The sequence below is a fragment of the Typopeltis vanoorti genome, chromosome 5 (genome assembly GCF_054136105.1).
Source record: "Typopeltis vanoorti isolate ZY-2024b chromosome 5, IOZ_Tvanoo_1.0, whole genome shotgun sequence".
NCBI classification, from domain to species: domain Eukaryota; kingdom Metazoa; phylum Arthropoda; class Arachnida; order Uropygi; family Thelyphonidae; genus Typopeltis; species Typopeltis vanoorti.
Window position 1 is genome coordinate 78,269,479 of NC_143553.1, and position 21,687 is coordinate 78,291,165.

General features: G+C 32.5%; 1 protein-coding gene across 1 annotated transcript in view; it reads right to left on the reverse strand.

Moving 5' to 3' along the window:
• The window catches only part of LOC150106564 (uncharacterized), a 36,568-nt gene extending 26,546 nt beyond the window's left edge, over positions 1 to 10,022 (reverse strand). The window contains exon 1 of the mRNA XM_090392535.1: positions 9,918 to 10,022. The gene's annotated coding sequence lies outside the window, so the exon portion shown is untranslated. The remainder of the gene's footprint in view (positions 1 to 9,917) is intronic.
• Between the last annotated feature and the right edge of the window lie 11,665 nt (positions 10,023 to 21,687).

Genomic DNA, 21,687 nt, shown 5'->3' on the forward strand with positions numbered 1-21,687 from the left:
AATATCAGTAAATGTAGAAAAATACCTAACAGGTCTTATCTCATCTCACATTGCCTTTAACGTGGCATGTCACTACCATGTAACTGGTTTCATAGAAACGTTATCAATACTTATGAAAGGGCAGTTTTATTCTACACATGCGTCTACTGAATTAGAAACCTTTGTGGAGATATACGTAAATGTCACTTACGCAAGGTATATACAAAATACTTCGTCACGTTCACCACGTGTTTTAATTAGCCATTTAAAAATGCTGCTGATTAGTAATCGTCAACAGTGTTGATCACATTGGGAAAAACAAAAGATCTTTCGGAGTTCAATAAACGTCTTATTAAGGGTACCCGTCTGGCTGTAACAACGATTTTGAAAACAACAGAGCTGACTGGTTTCTCAGGTGAGATATCCTGGGGGTTTAATGAGTGGAAAAATAACCCACATTTCTTGTCTAAGAGGCGTAAACGTGTTCCTAATACAGACTGTCAGGAAAGACATCGCAGTCGTCTGAGAAGGCCTGTACCGACAAACAGAACTGTCTGTGTGCAGTAATTGACTGAAGCATTTAATGAAGGCTGTTCCGTCCCTATCTCACCGAACTATGCACAGGGTATTGAAAAGGATCGTTATTAGCAGTCGCATTTGCTATACATAAAAGGATGACATTTTTGGTTCCAGAAACACATGACTTACAATATGAGTTTGAATGCATTTCGGCTATACGTTAGTTACAACGATTCATCCGATCAGAATAAGAAGGGTAGTACCATTCTTTCATTCTTACAGTTCTCTGCATCACTGCATTGAACTTTAAAAATTTCATTCAAAAATACCGCATTAGAAGCGCACAGGTACAGTATAATATCATTATCTTCAGCTAACGCCTTTTTATTCCCGTATACGGGAGTAGGCGAGGCCATTTAGCCCTATCTAACTTTTGGAGACTGAGTGGGCAGTTCAATCTCCACTGGTACCAATCAGAGATAGATGGCCCAAGGCTATCACTAATTAAGCAGTTCACAGTGAAGAGAGACGGCTCAAATGTGCCGCCATCTCGTGGTCCCTAACCCTAACACAATATATTTAATGTCTGAAATAATGTGGGTTCTACGGTCGATTTTCTTGAGTTTACAGGACGAAAAACCCGAGTTTCCGGGAGGAAAAACCTGCTTGCCCGTGCCAGAGATCGACTAACTCGGGAATCCGTAGAAAAAAGGCTTGGAAAAATTTCCTCTAGTCGCCGACTAGACTCGAAACCAGGTCTTCCTTCGTGCGGCCAAGCGCCGTGGTGTGCATACGCCACATCCACTGAGCAACACAGTACAATATTTGTTTTCTTTTTTTATAAGCCTGCAATGAATCTTCATATTTTGTGGTACCATTTATTGATTTCAGAATGATCATTTTTTATATTTAGGTAACTGCATTCAGAAAAGCAGTTATTATTGCCTGAAATATCTTAATCACGCCGATCAAATAATGTTCAAATAACAAATAGAAGTCTGTTATTGTGACAGCATGTGAAACATGCACCTTCTTCGGTATGTTTCGCATATTATTTATATTGATAAAACTAGATTAATTAATAACTAATTCGACGAAAGTCGTGTGTAATTTCTGCAATTATACATAAATAAATTATTAAAATATGGTATTTTAGGATGACGTATTTGAAGTGGTGCAATTGTGCGAAAAAGGGCAAGTTCAGCCGTTTGTCATTCATTTCCAAAATTTCTCAGCTGAAATATAAGAGAATTAATGGTAATTATATTGCTCTGAAATGTGTATTCACTACGTTACCTTTCTGAAATAGCTTTATGCATTACGTTTCATGATGGATTTTGTAGGTGCTGAATCATATTTTAATGTTTGAGATTCTGGCTGTAAAGGTTTGGTTGTGATTAATGATCGCCTATTTTTTCTCGTTTTATTCAACAGGATACTTTTTGTAATGTCGAACTGTTTTCTATTCATACTAGTTATACTTTATCCAGAAGCAACTGTTAGTATGCGACATTGTATGCAACCAAATAGTCATTGACAGGAGAATTTCCAGTCTCACATTTGTGCATCGGGAAAACGAATGAAAGCTGCATTAAACAGACAAACACAATATTTTATCCAAGTCTAATTTTTATGACTTTTTTTTTGCTTATATCGTAAGTGATTTATGTTTTAGTACTTTCAGTAAGACATAAGATCGGTTTCAAACAATATAAATTATTCTTACTGTTACGTGAATTTTCGTTAAATCGTAAGACTTATCGAAGAATTTCCACAATAACCATTATCACACAATACCTATCATACTTTTCCTTAAGTTCATTCACTGTCAGAGCACTCACATCTCTGGCAATCCATTCCAGTCACTCAGCAGTCCCTAATTTAAAAAATTTCTTCCTCACACCCTTACTTCTTTTGTAACTCCTTTTAAGGTGAACATTGTAAGACAAAGAACTATCTAAATGACTTGAAAATAATTTGGATTATGAACTCTGTTTATTAGTAAAGAGCATAACGTTAAAAATTTCCAAGTCAAAGATATCCAGTCTGGAATTTGCATAAAATGAAAAAAGCACAATGTGTGTTAGATCACTAGATAAATATATAGCGTGAAATGACATCTCAGAGATCGCTTATTTATTATTTAGACGGGAGAACTGGGTGAGTTTGAGCATGATCTAACATGCAACAAATACATAACCCAAAGTAAAAGTTGAAGATGAAACAAGGAATCATAGCACTAGTCGTATTCTAATTTACGAAAAAGCCTTTGCAATGTTAAGTGGATGAAGTTCAGCAGGTGTAGGTTATTTCTTCCAATTTGCTTTCAAATATTTCCAGGGAAACTAGGAAGATTCGACTTTATTTTAATTAGCAGTATATTGTTTTCAAAAAATGTCTTAAAGTTTTGAGCTGTTAACATCTAAAAATGTCTCATAAGACAATTCAAAAATCTTTTGCAGAAACAGATTACAAAATAATTACGTTTATATTTTGACCTGATTCAATAATTGATTATTTTAAGTAAATGGTTTCAATGAAAATACTCACCGGTTATTCAACAAGAATGTTGAAAGTTATTTCCCCACTGGATCACAGTTCTTTAGATAGTGGGTAGTTTTTGTAGCATGCACTGTGACACGTCTCTTGATGTCAGATGATTTGCTTGTTCCTGTACGCAGGAGTGAACAATTTTTCTTATGGCTGACATTACCTAATAAACTCCACGTACTAAACATACTACGATAATTTAAATTAAGGGGATATTAAATCCCTCATTGTTTCAAAACCGAATAAGAAACTCAAAGATCAGAATCAAAAATCAATCGAAAGCTTAAGCTAGTAGTCGCCGATACTTTTATAGTTTATTATATTCGGCATGAAACTCTTTGATTCCGATGTTTGAGTTTCTTATTCGGTTTTGAAACAACGAGGGATTTAATATCCCCTAAATTTCAAAAATGTTTTACATCGCCGAAATGAAGCCTATTGGCTCTTTATATTTAAGTAATACTACGATAAGTTTACAACTTTTTGTGAGTTGAACATAACATGTGCCACATATATATCCAATATCTCGGAATAATTCAAAATATGGATCTTGGAATAAAATAAGACAAAAGAAAAGAAGGAAAGTATTTAATGATTATATAATTATTTACAAAATCTGCTTCCACGAAACAAGATAATACATATAAGCTGGTGGTTCCCTTCAAGTTGTTATCCCTAGCAAATTGAATGCTTAAATCACAAAATCGACAGCTCATACTACATAAGTAAAGTTAGAATTAGATTTTGTGTTTTCTACCAGTGTGCCGTTTTCCTTCTGTGTATAACACTCATGCCCTTCACTTAATTGCTATAGGAAGGGAAATTTGTAAATGTATTACATTTAATGATCTTTTAGTTTATCGATTTAAAAATGTAAACTAAAAACGTATTTGTACGAAACGTGCTTAATTCTTCCTGATTTTCATGCGAAATAGTACGTATGTTATTCACTTGTAATATCAAGAAATGTGAGAAATAATCAGTTACCTTTATAAATCCTAATGAAGAGGTAGCTACTTTCTGATTCAAAGAAATTAAGTTTTAGTTTAAAAATATATTTTACTAACTTTACTGTTATAACATTTTTAAATCGATAAACTAAATGAACATTAAAAGAAAAAAAGCAAAGATCTTAAGCAAGGAGGGAAGTTTTACCAGAAGTTATATCTGAACATTTGAGTGTTGTTATTACGTTAGAAGATGACTCGACATAATTCAAATACTTGGTTCGAATACGAGACTGGTTCGAACCCAGGTATTTTAAGTTAAAGGCAACGCCATTACGCAACGGGCGCTTATCGCAGAACTCACGATATATATATATATATATTTCTTATTCTTATGGCTCTACAGTCCAAATGGAGCCGTGGCCTCCGGAATTTGTTGCCTTCAATCCTGTCTGTCCAAAACGTTACTTCTCTAGTTTTAACACTGCAATACACAGCAGTTATTTATATGAAAATTAAAGTTTTGCGTTCGTTGGATGTATACAACTGTTAATTTGAAAACAAGAAATCAAAATTAACAGTTCAATACATTTTAATTGTTTAACGTATACATTAATATTTTAAGGGGCGCTATGATTGGCTTAGTGGATAATGTACTCGATCTTCTACGAACGGGTTGTAGGTTTGAGTCTGGCCGTGGGCATGGATGTTTGTAAAAATGAGCTCTGCATAAGCTTGTACAGTTCCTGGCGTTTCTAAGGTTTATCTATTAAAATTATTGCAAAGAACGCAAAGATATATATTTTTATTTTAAGTACACATATACTAAAATATATTAATATATGGACTTGTTTAACAGAGCAAAGTTTCTCAAATTTTTCGGTGTTAGCTTACATATTAATATACAATGTTGAGGTTAATTTCACTAACTACAAATATTAGTAAAACTATTTTTAAAATATCAGATGCGGTGAAAATTTATACTGCAGTGATTTGTACTAAATCGACAGTAGGGTAGTAAACCATACATTTCAAATAAAGGCGAGTGCATTATGCTAATTTACGTCGAACATAACCAAATCGTATTTTATAAAACTACAAATACAAAATATATTTCGTACTTGGTGAATTCTATATTGTAACACTCATTTAAATAGGTCTGGATCAGAAATAATTCAACTTCATTCTGCAGTGTAATTTTGTTTTTGCTTAAACGTCTATTCAATGGTTCAGCTCAAAATAGAAAAAAGAAAATCATCACATTTCCTTTAAGAATTATGAATTATTAATCCAGAAGTTAGTTCAAATAAATCATTTTTAATTTGAAACCTAGGTTACTTTCATTTCTGTTAAATGATAACTGATCGTGATTTCAGTTTTTCCCACAACTCTTACTATAATGTTTACGGTAGATATTCCACAATATTTTAAACTGTGTACATTGACGTGTGACTCGAATCATCCGCTTTACATTATTTTTCAAGTGTTTCTTTGGTAGTACATCTTCGATTATCAAACTCTGATCTACTCAAAATATTATCAGCAATCTCTTTTACGATCCGTGTATCCTTATAGTCTTGAGAGCAAGATTGGAAAACTCCACTTGCGGAATTTCTTGAAGCTCCTTTTATTATTGCGTTTGAATATTTGGAATGCATCATGACGTTATCATCTACCAGTTTCACAATCTTCGACCACAAGAGGTCAAGAGCAGTCAGACCATTTTTATCCTTTATTGTTTTTTTTTAAAGAAAGGAGGCACTTTTCTCCGGTATTTTAATTTAAATTCTCATCGTTTTATTCAACTTCATTTTTATTCCTTCTTCCTTTGCCAAAACCCCCTTTTTCTTCTTGTGTTCTTCATGAATTTCGTCCTTATGCTAAATCTGACACTCTTCACTATATACGCGGATAAAGTCCTCATTTGAAATTTTAAGAGGAATCATTGAATCCCTTATTTTGGCGTTATTTTCTGCCATTTTGATGGAATGTCTGAAAAATTGATATCAGGAATTAGTTTTATAAAAGGGAAATATTTGGCAAGAAAAGTATCGCAGAAATTCAGTGCAAATTGACTTCACTTTTAGAAACGACAAAATGGTTAAACTTGCAATAGAATTTTAGTAAACATGATTATGAATTTTCTATGACTTTATTTGCTTCTTGTAACTAATAGGAAAAATAATCATGAGAATAAATATATTAAAAAAGAGAAAGCAAATGAAATAAACATTACAACATCATGTAAGAGTATAAAGACTGAATAGGTTTATTGTGAATGAGATGCCCCATGAAATGAGTTCCTGAAACAAATTCATAAATTCCTGAAATTTACCCTGCATTATAAAACCCAAAATACTGGACGCGGTATATTTTGTTTTCAGTCATGTAAAAATACTCCAGTAACCTAATTCAGGTTCTAATGAACTAGAAAGTAACAAAGCTTCTTTTAATTGAATAAAAATGATATGCGGAATGATGACTGCTATATACGTATTTTACAGTTATCGCTTTTCTTAATAATTTATAAGTTTTCTTATTATTTATATTAAGTTATGTTTATTGAAGATAAAGAAAGCACGGCTATTCTCCTACTAAGTTTTATCTTCTCCACTCCCCAACCGCCAATTCACTGAGAAATCTAAAGCAAATACTTCAGCAAATACTGTTGTTCTGCTGTATTTATGTGCAAATACAGCAGAACAACATCCGCTCTCTTACATCATTATTTAACACCATACTGATTTCAGCAGTACTTCAAAATAGTGTTTCTTAAACTTTTTGAGACCGCGGAAAACTATATAAAGCTATATATTTTTGCTGAATTGACTTGAAAATATTCACAAAAAGTATTGGAAGGAGATTATGACAATGAACCTTTGCCTTCAAATATTTAACCAAGAAAACAAATTGTGCATGATATTAAAAATAATAAAGTAACACAACTTCCTTGCTTCTTGATATAGGACCACCGAATTGGGAATTGCATGTTTATTTTTAAAGTTATAGAAAACTATATTTCAATTTATTATTTTAGAATTATTTAAAAATGTAAAGGAATATTAAAAATAGTTGTGTATGGAGGTACACATAGTGATCATTGTGGGTTTCCATCTATTACAAGTACTCAGATTTGTTTTACAATGCAACCCAGAAAAATCAAGGGGAGTACACGCAACAACATCAGATAGATTAGAAACACGGAATGGAAGCAGTTGTCTGCAGTCATTCTCGTCACTTTTCATTCACTGTTTTCATCCATTCTGTTTGCGTTTGTAAACAGAACCTTCCGTTTACTGATTTAAAGTTAGAACTAAATCTGCGCCCCAACTTACTAAATTTATCCCCAACTTATAAAATACAACTAACAGCTTACAAATTACAGGGTAAAAAATAAGTACAATATGGAAATAAAGGAAAAAAAGAAAAAATAAATAAAAGAAGAAATCGATGTTATTCTTCAAAGTGCAATAAAAACAACTTAATTTTATCAAATATTTTATTTTTTTAACATTATTTTAATTAAACATTTCATTCGAATTTTTAAAAAAAAACATGAATAATATTCAATTGATGTTGAATTAAGAAAAATTAATACATAATGCATTCAGATAATTGAAAGTCATATAAATAATAGATGGGATTCAAAATAATGCTTAACTCAATTTAAAATAATAACAGTTCAGAACTGGAGGTGTCCAACTGGTCTTGTTGATTAACATACTTAATGTCATTATTTGTTATCATATCAAACATATATATATATATATATATATATATATATATATATATACATATATATATATATATATGTATATATATATATATATATATATACATATATATGTATATACATATATACATATATGTATGTATATATATGTATATATATATATATATATATATGTATATATATATACATATATATATATATATATATACATATATATATATATATATATATATATATACATATATATATATATATATATACATATATATATATATATATATATATATATATATATATATATATATATATATATATATATATATATATATATATATATCGTACATCGTACATCTCCTGGAGGAGATGTACGATGCTTTTTATTAAAGGCAAAGGGCCTTTAATACATTTAAAGTATTATATGTAGTAAATAAAACAAGTTACCATAAGGTGTTTTAACCTTACTAAATAAATAAAAATCTCAGGATGAGAGATACATGTAGAAAGTATTCTCCCTCCAAGAGATCGACTACACAAACTACCTACTACTTAAGAAAGTATGCTAAAGTGGCGTTCAAACCTACAAAGTGATGGTTAGAGAGTGGTTGATTATTTTCATTGAATCGATTTATTTAAATTAATCAGTTACCGAATCTGTTCAGCAGGAAACCTTTCGTCAGTTTCCAACAGAAAATCAAACATTTCAAAAGATCAGCAAATAATCATCTGTTAAGATTATTTTATTTCATTTCTCGCCTCTGAAAATGGGAATAATTTTTATCATGTCGCATCAGACAATAAAAATCACTTGCTATTAATTGACTGCTCTATGAATAGGAAACATTTATAAAAATAAATAAATAAAATAATTCGGCCATTTTTCTCTAATAATTTGAAAGTAATTATTTTGTAATATGATTCTGCAAAATATTTCTATATTGTCTTATTATACATTTTTGAATATTAACGGCACCAAACTTTAGGTTTTGAAAAAATAAATTGCTAATTAACATGCAAACAAATCGTCCGCGTTTCACTGGAAATATTTTAAAACAAATTGGAAGTCATAATGCACATTTGCTGAACTTCATATACTTAACATTGCAACGGCTTTTTCGTAAACCTGACGATGGCTGCTCGATAGTCTTCATTATTCTTTCATGATATTTAAATTGAAAAAGAACAGTTTTATTATTTCTTCTTCGTTACTTCACCTTCAACTTTTACTTTGCATGTGATATTCTTCTTTTTCTGTAAATGCGTAGCAAAGACAACATAGAAAATGGAATACTGATATGATTTTTTTTTCTACTATGAACTTAAATTCACACTAGAAAAAATCATCAGAAGGTATTGCCTTCCTAGACAAGATGGATCCAATTTCAGATTTAAATCCGAATTCATAACTTGCTACTTCTATGAAAGACAAACTCTCACCGTTGAAGCTACCTGCGATATATCAAGAATCGTTCGTGCAACTTTTTCATTATAAGCACTGTGAATATCTCCGAACATCAAGCCCACATTCGGCTTATCAAACCTCACAAATCTAGCTTCAGAAATGTAGATTACAATTTAACGATGATGTTTGTTTATTCAAACTCCTTATTGTTGTTGACTGTTTGTACTGATGATTTCTTACGATACGTAAAACAAAATATCTGCATAATACATTTAATTTTCGTAAACCTATGATTCTATAATTATGGATACTCCACAGGTCTCATTATACAAGAAAATCCTCTATAGTAGGCAAGCAAGTCCGTAGCGGATCGCTTCGGAGTATAAAATTCATTTCTGTTAAAAGTCACTCGAAAACATGCGCATAGTGGGATTCGAACCTACTGTTTAGAGCAGATATAATAACCACTCTTCTAAAGAGGTCAGAATACTTTTGACAAGCACTGCAGTTTTTGTTGTCACGAACACTACTATTTTATTTTTAAAATACTATTAACTAAAATAGTTATCACAAAGTAAAAAAACCTAATTATGAAGCATTTTTAATGGTTACGAAAATACTGATCTGATAAACAAATCGACTTAAAAGTAATAGAATAGAAAAAATATTTATCTGTAATAATTAAAGAAAACATACTAGAGTAAGCAGTTTCCCCTCTCTTTTTAATATAACAATATAATTGTTAATTTAATTTCTTAAATTAAACATCAGAATGATGTGGGTGATTTACCTGACAAGGAACTGAAAACTATTCGATATAGATTAACCTAATCCAATGTTCACAAATAAAAAGAGTTTACTTGAAAATCAACAATTTACTGCCGCACGAATAAATAGAATGGAACATGATGCAATTCCGAAACTAAAATTAAGTGATGGCGTAGGCAGGAACGATTTGTTTAGTCACTTCAAAGTCTACAATTGATATCATAGTTCGTTGATAACTCCTAAGTAACTTGAGGAATATCAGTAAATGTAGAAAAATACCTAACAGGTCTTATCTCATCTCACATTGTCTTTAACGTGGCATGTCACTACCATGTAACTGGTTTCATAGAAACGTTATCAATACTTATGAAAGGGCAGTTTTATTCTACACATGCGTCTACTGAATTAGAAACCTTTGTGGAGATATACGTAAATGTCACTTACGCAAGGTATATACAAAATACTTCGTCACGTTCACCACGTGTTTTAGTTAGCCATTTAAAAATGCTGCTGATTAGTAATCGTCAACATTGGGAAAAACGTTGTGATCAACGTTTGTGATCAACATTGGGAAAAACAAAAGATCTTTCGGAGTTCAATAAACGTCTTATTAAGGGTACCCGTCTGGCTGTAACAACGATTTTGAAAACAACAGAGCTGACTGGTTTCTCAGGTGAGATATCCTGGGGTTTAATCAGTGGAAAAATAACCCACATTTCTTGTCTAAGAGGCGTAAACGTGGTCCTAATACAGGCTGTCAGGAAAGACATCGCTGTCGTCTGAGAAGGCCTGTACCGACAAACAGAACTGTCTGTGTGCAGTAATTGACTGAAGCATTTAATGATGGCTGTTCCGTCCCTATCTCACCGAACTATGCACAGGGTATTGAAAAGGATCGTTATTAGCAGTCGCATTTGCTATACATAAAAGGATGACATTTTTGGTTCCAGTAACACATGACATACAATATGAGTTTGAATGCATTTCGGCTATACGTTAGTTACAACGATTCATCCGATCAGAATAAGAAGGGTAGTATCATTCTTACAGTTCTCTGCATCACTGCATTGAACTGTGAAAATTTCATTCAAAAATACCGCATTAGAAGCGCACAGGTACAGTATAATATCATTATCATCAGCTAACGCCTTTTTATTCCCGTATACGGGAGTAGGCGAGGCCATTTAGCCCTATCTAACTTTTGGAGACTGAGTGGGCAGTTCAATCTCCACTGGTACCAATCAAGATAGATGGCCCAAGGCTATCACTAATTCAGCAGTACACAGTGAAGAGAGACGGCTCAAATGTGCCGCCATCTCGTGGTCCCTAACCCTAACACAATATATTTAATGTCTGAAATAATGTGGGTTCTACGGTCGATTTTCTTGAGTTTACAGGACGAAAAACCCGAGTTTCCTGGAGGAAAAACCCGCTTTCCCGTGCCAGAGATCGACTAACTCGGAAACCCGTAGAAAAAAGGCTTAGAAAAATTTCCTCTAGTCGCCGACTAGACTCGAAACCAAGTCTTCCTTCGTGCGGCCAAGCGCCGTGGTATGCAAACGCCACATCCACTGAGCTATATTTGTTTTCTTTTTTTTATAAGCCTGCAATGAATCTTCATATTTTGTGGTACCATTTATTGATTTTAGAATGATCATCTTTTATATTTAGGTAACTGCATTCAGAAAAGCAGTTATTATTGCCTGAAATATCTTAATCAAGCCGATCAAATAATGTTCAAATAACAAATAAAAGTCTGTTATTGTGACGGCATGTGAAACATGCACCTTCTTCGGTATGTTTCGCATATTATTTATATTGATAAAACTAGATTAATTAATAACTAATTCGACGAAAGTCTTGTGTAATTTCTGCAATTATACATAAATAAATTATTAAAATATGATATTTTAGGATGACGTATTTGAAGTGGTGCAATTGTGTGATAAAGGGCAAGTTCAGCCGTTTGTCATTCATTTCCAAAATTTCTCAGCTGAAATATAAGAGAATTAATGGTAATTATATTGCTCTGAAATGTGTATTCACTACGTTACCTTTCTGAAATAGCTTTATGCATCACGTTTCATGATGGATTTTGTAGGTGCTGAATCATATTTTAATGTTTGAGAGACTGGCTGTAAAGGTTTGGTTGTGATTAATGATCGCCTATTTTTTCTCGTTTTATTCAACAGGATACTTTTTGTAATGTCGAACTGTTTTCTATTCATACTAGTTATACTTTACCCAGAAGCAACTGTTAGTATGCGACATTGTATGCAACCAAATAGTCATTGACAGGAGAATTTCCAGTCTCACATTTGTGCATCGGGAAAACGAATGAAAGCTGCATTAAACAGACAAACACAATATTTTATCCAAGTCTAATTTTTATGACTTTTTTTTACTTATATCGTAAGTGATTTATGTTTTAGTACTTTCAGCAAGACATAATATCGGTTCCAAACAATATAAATTATTCTTACTGTTACGTGAATTTTCGTTAAATCGTAAGACTTATCGAAGAATTTCCACAATAACCATTATCACACAATACCTATCATACTTTTCCTTAAGTTCATTCACTGTCAGAGCACTCACATCTCTGGCAATCCATTCCAGTCACTCAGCAGTCCCTAATTTAAAAAAAACATCTTCCTCACACCCTTATTTCTTTTATAACTCCTTTTAAGGTGAACATTGTAAGACAAAGAACTATCTAAATGACTTGAAAATAATTTGGATTATGAACTCTGTTTATTAGTAAAGAGCAAAACGTTAAAAATTTCCAAGTCAAAGATATCCAGTCTGGAATTTGCATAAAATGAAAAAAGCACAACGTGTGTTAGATCACTAGATAAATATATAGCGTGAAATGACATCTCAGAGATCGCTTATTTATTATTTAGACAGGAGAACTGGGTGAGTTTGAGCATGATCTAACATGCAACAAATACATAACCCAAAGTAAAAGTTGAAGATGAAACAAGGAATCATAACACTCGTCGTATTCTAATTTAAGTATTAGGCAAAAATAATGGCTCGTGCAGAGAGTCATCGTGAGATGTACGAAAAAGCGTTTGCAATGTTAAGTGGATGAAGTTCAGCAGGTGTAGGTTATTTCTTCCAATTTGCTTTCAAATATTTCCAGGGAAACTAGGAAGAATTCGACTTTATTTTAATTAGCAGTATATTGTTTTCAAAAAATGTCTTAAAGTTTTGAGCTGTTAACATCTAAAAATGTCTCATAAGACAATTTAAAAATCTTTTGCAGAAAACAGATTACAAAATAATTACGTTTATATTTTGACCTGATTCAGTAATTGATTATTTTAAGTAAATCGTTTCAATGAAAATACTCACCGGTTATTCAACAAGAATGTTGAAAGTTATTTCCCCACTGGATCACAGTTCTTTATGTAGTGGGTAGTTTTTGTAGCATGCACTGTGACACGTCTTTTGATGTCAGATGATTTGCTTGTTCCTGTACGCAGGCAGTGAACAATTTTTCTTATGGCTGACATTACCTAATAAACTCCACGTACTAAACATACTACGATAATTTAAATTAAGGGGATATTAAATCCCTCATTGTTTCAAAACCGAATAAGAACCTCAAAGATCAGAATCAAAAATCAATCGGAAAGCTTAAGCTAGTAGTCGCCGATACTTTTATAGTTTATTATATTCGGCATGAAACTCTTTGATTCCGATGTTGGAGTTTCTTATTCGGTTTTGAAACAACGAGGGATTTAATATCCCCTAAATTTCAAAAATGTTTTACATCGCCGAAATGAAGCCTATTGGCTCTTTATATTTAAGTAATACTACGATAAGTTTAACTTTTTGTGAGTTGAACATAACATGTGCCACATATATATCCAATATCTCGGAATAATTCAAAATATGGATCTTGGAATAAAATAAAACAAAAGAAAAGAAGGAAAGTATTTAATGATTATATAATTATTTACAAAATCTGAACTTCCACGATACAAGATAATACATATAAGCTGGTGGTTCCCTTCAAGTTGTTATCCCTAGCAAATTGAATGCTTAAATCACAAAATCGACAGCTCATACTACATAAGTAAAGTTAGGATTAGATTTTGTGTTTTCTAGCAGTGTGCCGTTTTCCTTCTGTGTATAACACTCATGCCCTTCACTTAATTGCTATAGGAAGGGAAATTTGTAAATGTATTACATATAATGATCATTTAGTTTATCGATTTAAAAATTTAAACTAAAAACGTATTTGTACGAAACGTGCTTAATTCTTCCTGATTTTCATGCGAAATAGTACGTATGTTATTCACTTGTAATATCAAGAAATGTGAGAAATAATCAGTTACCTTTATAAATCCTAATGAAGAGGTAGCTACTTTCTGATTCAAAGAAATTAAGTTTTAGTTTAAAAATATATTTTACTAACTTTACTGTTATAACATTTTTAAATCGATAAACTAAATGAACATTAAAAGAAAAAAAGCAAAGATCTTAAGCAAGGAGGGAAGTTTTACCAGAAGTTATATCTGAACATTTGAGTGTTGTTATTACGTTAGAAGATGACTCGACATAATTCAAATACTTGGTTCGAATACGAGACTGGTTCGAACCCAGGTATTTTAAGTTAAAGGCAACGCCATTACGCAACGGGCGCTTATCGCAGAACTCACGATATATATATATTTCTTATTCTTATGGCTCTACAGTCCAAATGGAGCCGTGGCCTCCGGAATTTGTTGCCTTCAATCCTGTCTGTCCAAAACGTTACTTCTCTAGTTTTAACACTGTAATACACAGCAGTTATTTATATGAAAATTAAAGTTTTGCGTTCGTTGGATGTATACAACTGTTAATTTGAAAACAAGAAATCAAAATTAACAGTTCAATACATTTTAATTGTTTAACGTATACATTAATATTTTAAGGGGCGGTATGATTGGCTTAGTGGATAATGTACTCGTTCTTCTACGAAGGGGTTGTAGGTTTGAGTCTGGCCGTGGGCATGGATGTTTGTAAAAGTGAGCTGTGCACAAGCTTGTACAGTTCCTGGCGTTTCTAAGGTTTATCTATTAAAATTATTGCAAAGAACGCAAAGATATATATTTTTATTTTAAGTACACATATACTAAAATATATTAATATATGGACTTGTTTAACAGAGCAAAGTTTCTCAAATTTTTCGGTGTTAGCTTACATATTAATATACAATGTTGAGGTTAATTTCACTAACTACAAATATTAGTAAAACTATTTTTAAAATATCAGATGCGGTGCAAATTTATACTGCAGTGATTTGTACTAAATCGACAGTTGGGTAGTAAACCATACATTTCAAATAAAGGCGAGTGCGTTATGCTAATTTACGTCGAACATAATCAAATCGTATTTTATAAAACTACAAATACAAAATATATTTCGTACTTGGTGAATTCTATATTGTAACACTCATTTAAATAGGTCTGGATCAGAAATAATTCAACTTCATTCTGCAGTGTAATTTTGTTTTTGCTTAAACGTCTATTCAATGGTTCAGCTCAAAATAGAAAAAAGAAAATCATCACATTTCCTTTAAGAATTATGAATTATTAATCCAGAAGTTAGTTCAAATAAATCATTTTTAATTTGAAACCTAGGTTACTTTCATTTCTGTTAAATGATAACTGATCGTGATTTCAGTTTTTCCCACAACTCTTACTATAATGTTTACGGTAGATATTCCACAATATTTTAAACTGTGTACATTGACGTGTGACTCGAATCATCCGCTTTACATTATTTTTCAAGTGTCTCTTCGGTAGTACATCTTCGATTATCAAACTCTGATCTACTCAAAATATTATCAGCAATCTCTTTTACGATCCGTGTATCCCTATAGTCTTGAGTGCAAGATTGGAAAACTCCACTTGCGGAATTTCTTGAAGCTCCTTTTATTATTGCGGTTGAATATTTGGAATGCATCATGACGTTATCATCTACCAGTTTCATAATCTTCGACCAAAAGAGGTCAAGAGCAATCAGACCATTTTTATCCTTTATTGTTTTTTTTTTAAAGAAAGGAGGCACTTTTCTCCGGTATTTTAATTTAAATTCTCATCGTTTTATTCAACCTCATTTTTATTCCTTCTTCCTTTGCCAAAACCCCCTTTTTCTTCTTGTGTTCTTCATGAATTTCGTCCTTATGCTATATCTGACGCTCTTCACTATATACGCGGATAAAGTCCTCATTTGAAATTTTAAGAGGAATCATTGAATCCCTTATTTTGGCGTTATTTTCTGCCATTTTGATGGAATGTCTGAAAAATTGATATCAGGAAATAGTTTTCTAAAAGGGAAATATTTGGCAAGAAAAGAATCGCAGAAATTCAGTGCAAATTGGCTTCACTTTTAGAAACGACAAAATGGTTAAACTTGCAATAGAATTTTAGGGAACATGATTATGAATTTTCTATGACTTTATTTGCTTCTTGTAACTAATAGGAAAAATAAACATGAGAATAAATATATTAAAAAAGAGAAAGCAAATGAAATAAACATTACAACATCATGTAAGAGTATAAAGACTGAATAGGTTTATTGTGAATGAGATGCCCCATGAAATGAGTTCCTGAAACAAATTCATAAATTCCTGAAATTTACCCTGCATTATAAAACCCAAAATACTGGACGCGGTATATTTTGTTTTCAGTCATGTAAAAATACTCCAGTAACCTAATTCAGGTTCTAATGAACTAGAAAGTAACAAAGCTTCTTTTAATTGAATAAAAATGATATGCGGAATGATGACTGCTATATACGTATTTTACAGTTATCGCTTTTCTTAATAATTTATAAGTTTTCTTATTATTTATATTAAGTTATGTTTATTGAAGATAAAGAAAGCACGGCTATTCTCCTACTAAGTTTTATCTTCTCCACTCCCCAACCGCCAATTCACTGAGAAATCTAAAGCAAATACTTCAGCAAATACTGTTGTTCTGCTGTATTTATGTGCAAATACAGCAGAACAACATCCGCTCTCTTACATCATTATTTAACACCATACTGATTTCAGCAGTACTTCAAAATAGTGTTTCTTAAACTTTTTGAGACCGCGGAAAACTATATAAAGCTATATATTTTTGCTGAATTGACTTGAAAATATTCACAAAAAGTATTGGAAGGAGATTATGACAATGAACCTTTGCCTTCAAATATTTAACCAAGAAAACAAATTGTGCATGATATTAAAAATAATAAAGTAACACAACTTCCTTGCTTCTTGATATAGGACCACCGAATTGGGAATTGCATGTTTATTTTTAAAGTTATAGAAAACTATATTTCAATTTATTATTTTAGAATTATTTAAAAATGTAAAGGAATATTAAAAATAGTTGTGTATGGAGGTACACATAGTGATCATTGTGGGTTTCCATCTATTACAAGTACTCAGATTTGTTTACAATGCAACCCAGAAAAATCAAGTGGAGTACACGCAACAACATCAGATAGATTAGAAACACGGAATGGAAGCAGTTGTCTGCAGTCATTCTCGTCACTTTTCATTCACTGTTTTCATCCATTCTGTTTGCGTTTGTAAACAGAACCTTCCGTTTACTGATTTAAAGTTAGAACTAAATCTGCGCAAAATTTAGCCCCAACTTATGAAATACAACTAACGGCTTACAAAGTACAGGGTAAAAAATAAGTACAATATGGAAATAAAGGAATAAAAGAAAAAATAAATAAAGGAAGAAATCGTTGTTATTCTTCAAAGTGCAATAAAAACAACTTAATTTTATCAAATATTTTATTTTTTTAATATTATTTTAATTAAACATTTCATTCGAATTTTTTGAAAAAAACATGAATAATATTCAATTGATGTTGAATTAAGAAAAATTAATGCATTCAGATAATTGAAAGTCATCTAAATAATAGATGTGATTCAAAATAATGCTTAACTCAATTTAAAATAATAACTAAGTATAATTTCTGGGAAATACCCATGCTACTCCTCTAAAACACTATTAATATAATTAACGGCTATTTTAGCCTGTTTTTGTTTAGCAGTGTCCCTTATATTTAATACATTGACTAACATAACTCAAAAGGGGTATATATATATTTTAGGGCATTACGGGCGAGTGTAGAAGGCAATTATGGCAGAATAAAAAATGTGGAAAAATTATGTACATACCTTGATTTTGGTTTAAAGATGCCTTCTAAATCCAAGCTCTTGTTGAAAAGGGGGGGGGGAAAGAGAGGGAAAGAACATGGGGATGTATTTGAGACACGGGAAATAAGTTTGGGAACCCGGGTTACTATTAATAATATATATATAAATATATATATATATATATATTATTTTGTTGTGGGGAGAGGGGGGGGGGAAGAAGGGGAAGGGTACCCTTATGTGGAAACTGGGGCAAGGGTTTACGGGGTGTGGACCGTTTCGGTCATCGTCTGACCATCGTCGGAACTTTGTGGGAATGACTGTAGGGCTATGTCAAGGCTGCAAGATGTATCTGCCAAATTTGGGCATTTGTTGTCGCTAAATGGCCGGAGACGTGGCTTAAGGAGCTGTGGTGGTGTTCTTGTAGGGGACTATGGGTCCTACAAGAACACCACCACAGCTCCTTTATCCAAATTTGTTGCCAAACTCATCAAACCACTACTAACAACGTCTATCTGTATGATCAAAAATACAGATGACCTATTCTGGAAATTAAGCAACACTACTCCATCCCAGGATGACATCCTCTCCTCACTAGATGCAACTTCATTATACACCAACGTGGATGTTCCCAAAACACTACTCTCCGAGGACCCCACCCTATACACAAGCACAAAATTAACACCAAATGACATCATTAGTTTGATTAAACTCACAATATCCGCCAACTTCTTTAAATTCAACAACTCCTTATATGTTCAAATTTTCGGTCTCCCAATGGGCCAAAACATCAGTGGACAATTAGCGGAGTTATTCCTGGCGCACATTGAATCACTTCTACTCCACCCCCCCCCCCCCGGCATCACTTCTATGGCAGATACGTTGACGATATTCTATGCATTGGCAAACCCTCACACATCTCTGCCTTACAAACATCCCTCAACGATTTTAGCAACAGACTACAATTCACCACGGAAACAGAACAGAACAAATCCATCAATTTCTTAAATCTTACATTAATCAGAAGCCATAACAGAATTGCCACGAAGATATTTCACAAGTCCACACATGTCGGAAACTACCTCCATTTCAATTCATACCACCTATATTCCGTTAAAAAATCAGTCATCCTGTCACAATTTATCAATGCTTACAAATTCTCCACCAACAGCAATTTTCTAAACACTGAACTCAAGTATTTAACACAGGTTTTCAAAAATCGTAACTACCCCACGCATCTAATAAATTACGCGAACTTTACGGCAAAATGCCGTCTTAACAATAACACAACAAAAGCAGACTTCCCGACACGTATGGTCATCAAATTGCCATACATCCAAAACACATACAAGGCTTACAAATACATTTTCAAAAACACGGACTATAAGCTAGTATTCACCATAAACCATAAATTAGGAATTCTCCTAAAACTACTAAATCTCTCACTCATAAAGAATTATTCGAACACCACAACGTAGTCTACAAATTTCCTTGTCAAGAAGACTGTGACGTCACCTACACGGGCTGTACAATTAGGTCGTTATGGACTAGACTACAAGAGCACTTCAGGGATTGCAATATTCCCATTCCAGAATATCTGAACACGAAAAAACATCGCAACATCAAAAAGAAAAACAAACCACAGAATACAGGGAAGACTGAAATTGCAGCTCACGCCCTTGAACTAAAACACATTCCCCAAATTGACAAAGCCATAATCATTGACAAACAAGAAAACGAAACGATGCTTAGAATATCCGAAACTATTGCCATAAAATGCGATGGTAATTCTATCAACGTCCACCGCCCCTACCTAATCTCCGAATGTTGGACGTTCCAAAACTTACAAATTAAGCCACGCCTCCGGCCATTTAGCGACGACAAATGCCCAAATTTGGCAGATACATCTTGCAGCCTTGACATAGCCCTATAGTCATTCCCACAAAGTTCCGACGATGGTCAGACGATGACCGAAACGGTCCACACCCCGTAAACCCTTGCCCCAGTTTCCACATAAGGATACCCTTCCCCTTCTTTCCTCCCCCCCTCTCCCCACAACAAAATAATATATATATATATTTATATATATATTATTAATAGTAACCCGGGTTCCCAAACTTATTTCCCGTGTCTCAAATACATCCCCATGTTCTTTCCCTCTCTTTCCCCCCCCCCCTTTTCAACAAGAGCTTGGATTTAGAAGGCATCTTTAAACCAAAATCAAGGTATGTACATAATTTTTCCACATTTTTTATTCTGCCATAATTGCCTTCTACACTCGCCCGTAATGCCCTAAAAAATATATATATACCCCTTTTGAGTTATGTCAGTCAATGTATTAAATATAAGGGACACTCTTAAACAAAAACAGGCTAAAATAGCCGTTAATTATATTAAAATAATAACAGTTCAGAACTGGAGGTGCCCAACTGGTATTGTTGATTAACATACTTAATGTCATTATTTGTTATCATATCAAACATTTTCATGTTTTGGTGTAACAGATGGCTCGAATAATGTCTGATAGAGGACTCCCGAACGCCCTGTACTAGATTAATTTCAATATTAGAATTTGAATTATTAGAATAAAATTTTCATTTATTAGAATAAATGTAAAATTTATTCTACTCACTGTCTAGAAGAAAACAGCTTTTTTTTCATCTGTATGTTCAAGATCTGCAATAGTGATTCGAATCGAATCATTTTAATCAAAGAGAATAATTCTTTTACTTTTCCAATAAAATTTTACAAGTCGTTAAGAAATGAGTTAAAAATTGTTTCAAAATATTACATATAGATATATATTAAAAACAATTACTTTACTTTACTTTGCTTTTAGTAGAATAGTTACAGCATTCGATTCTTGTTGTTATGCTTCAATTTCTTTCTTTATTTTCCCACTAACGCATAACTCATACCGGTTTCCATTCGTTTTGTTTATGTCGCTTATAAAATGGCCCGTCTGGGTCACTTTTGTGTGTTAATATGGGACTATCAACATCCACACTGCATTCATGTTTAAGGGCGGCAATGTGGATAGAGTGCATAGGAAATTCAATGCTCTATTGCAGTTTTCATCTTAGTTGATGAATGTGTGTTCAAGGGATGTAAGCTTCTAGAATAAAACTTTGTGCAATTCTTAATGCCAAATAATAAAAGAAAGTAGCCAACGACATTCTAGAGAAGGAAAATGGCAATGGAAAAGGAACATCAGAATTTGGAACAAACACATAGAAAAACGCATACAAGAGAAAAATGAAACTTGCAGAAAATAGTGATCTTCTGATACAGTTGAAAATAAACTGAATTCTAAAAGAAAAAATGTCATAGCTAAAAGATAAATTAGAATTTATTATAGAGAAAACTGAGATCACTAAGCAAAAGAAGTAGAAACTGAGAAAAATAGAACAATTGTCGCCATATAAAATTTTGAAGTGCCCGAACAATGAAAGTAAAGAACAGAGTAATATAGATATCATTAGAAGACAAAAAGGAAAGAAATAATTATTACGGGAATTTATGGAAAGATAAATTTAGCACTCCTCACATAATAAGTAACAAGAAGAATCCATAACTTTACAGGAATTAAATGAAATTTGAAAGAAGTTAAAAAAAGGAAATAATGGAAGAAATG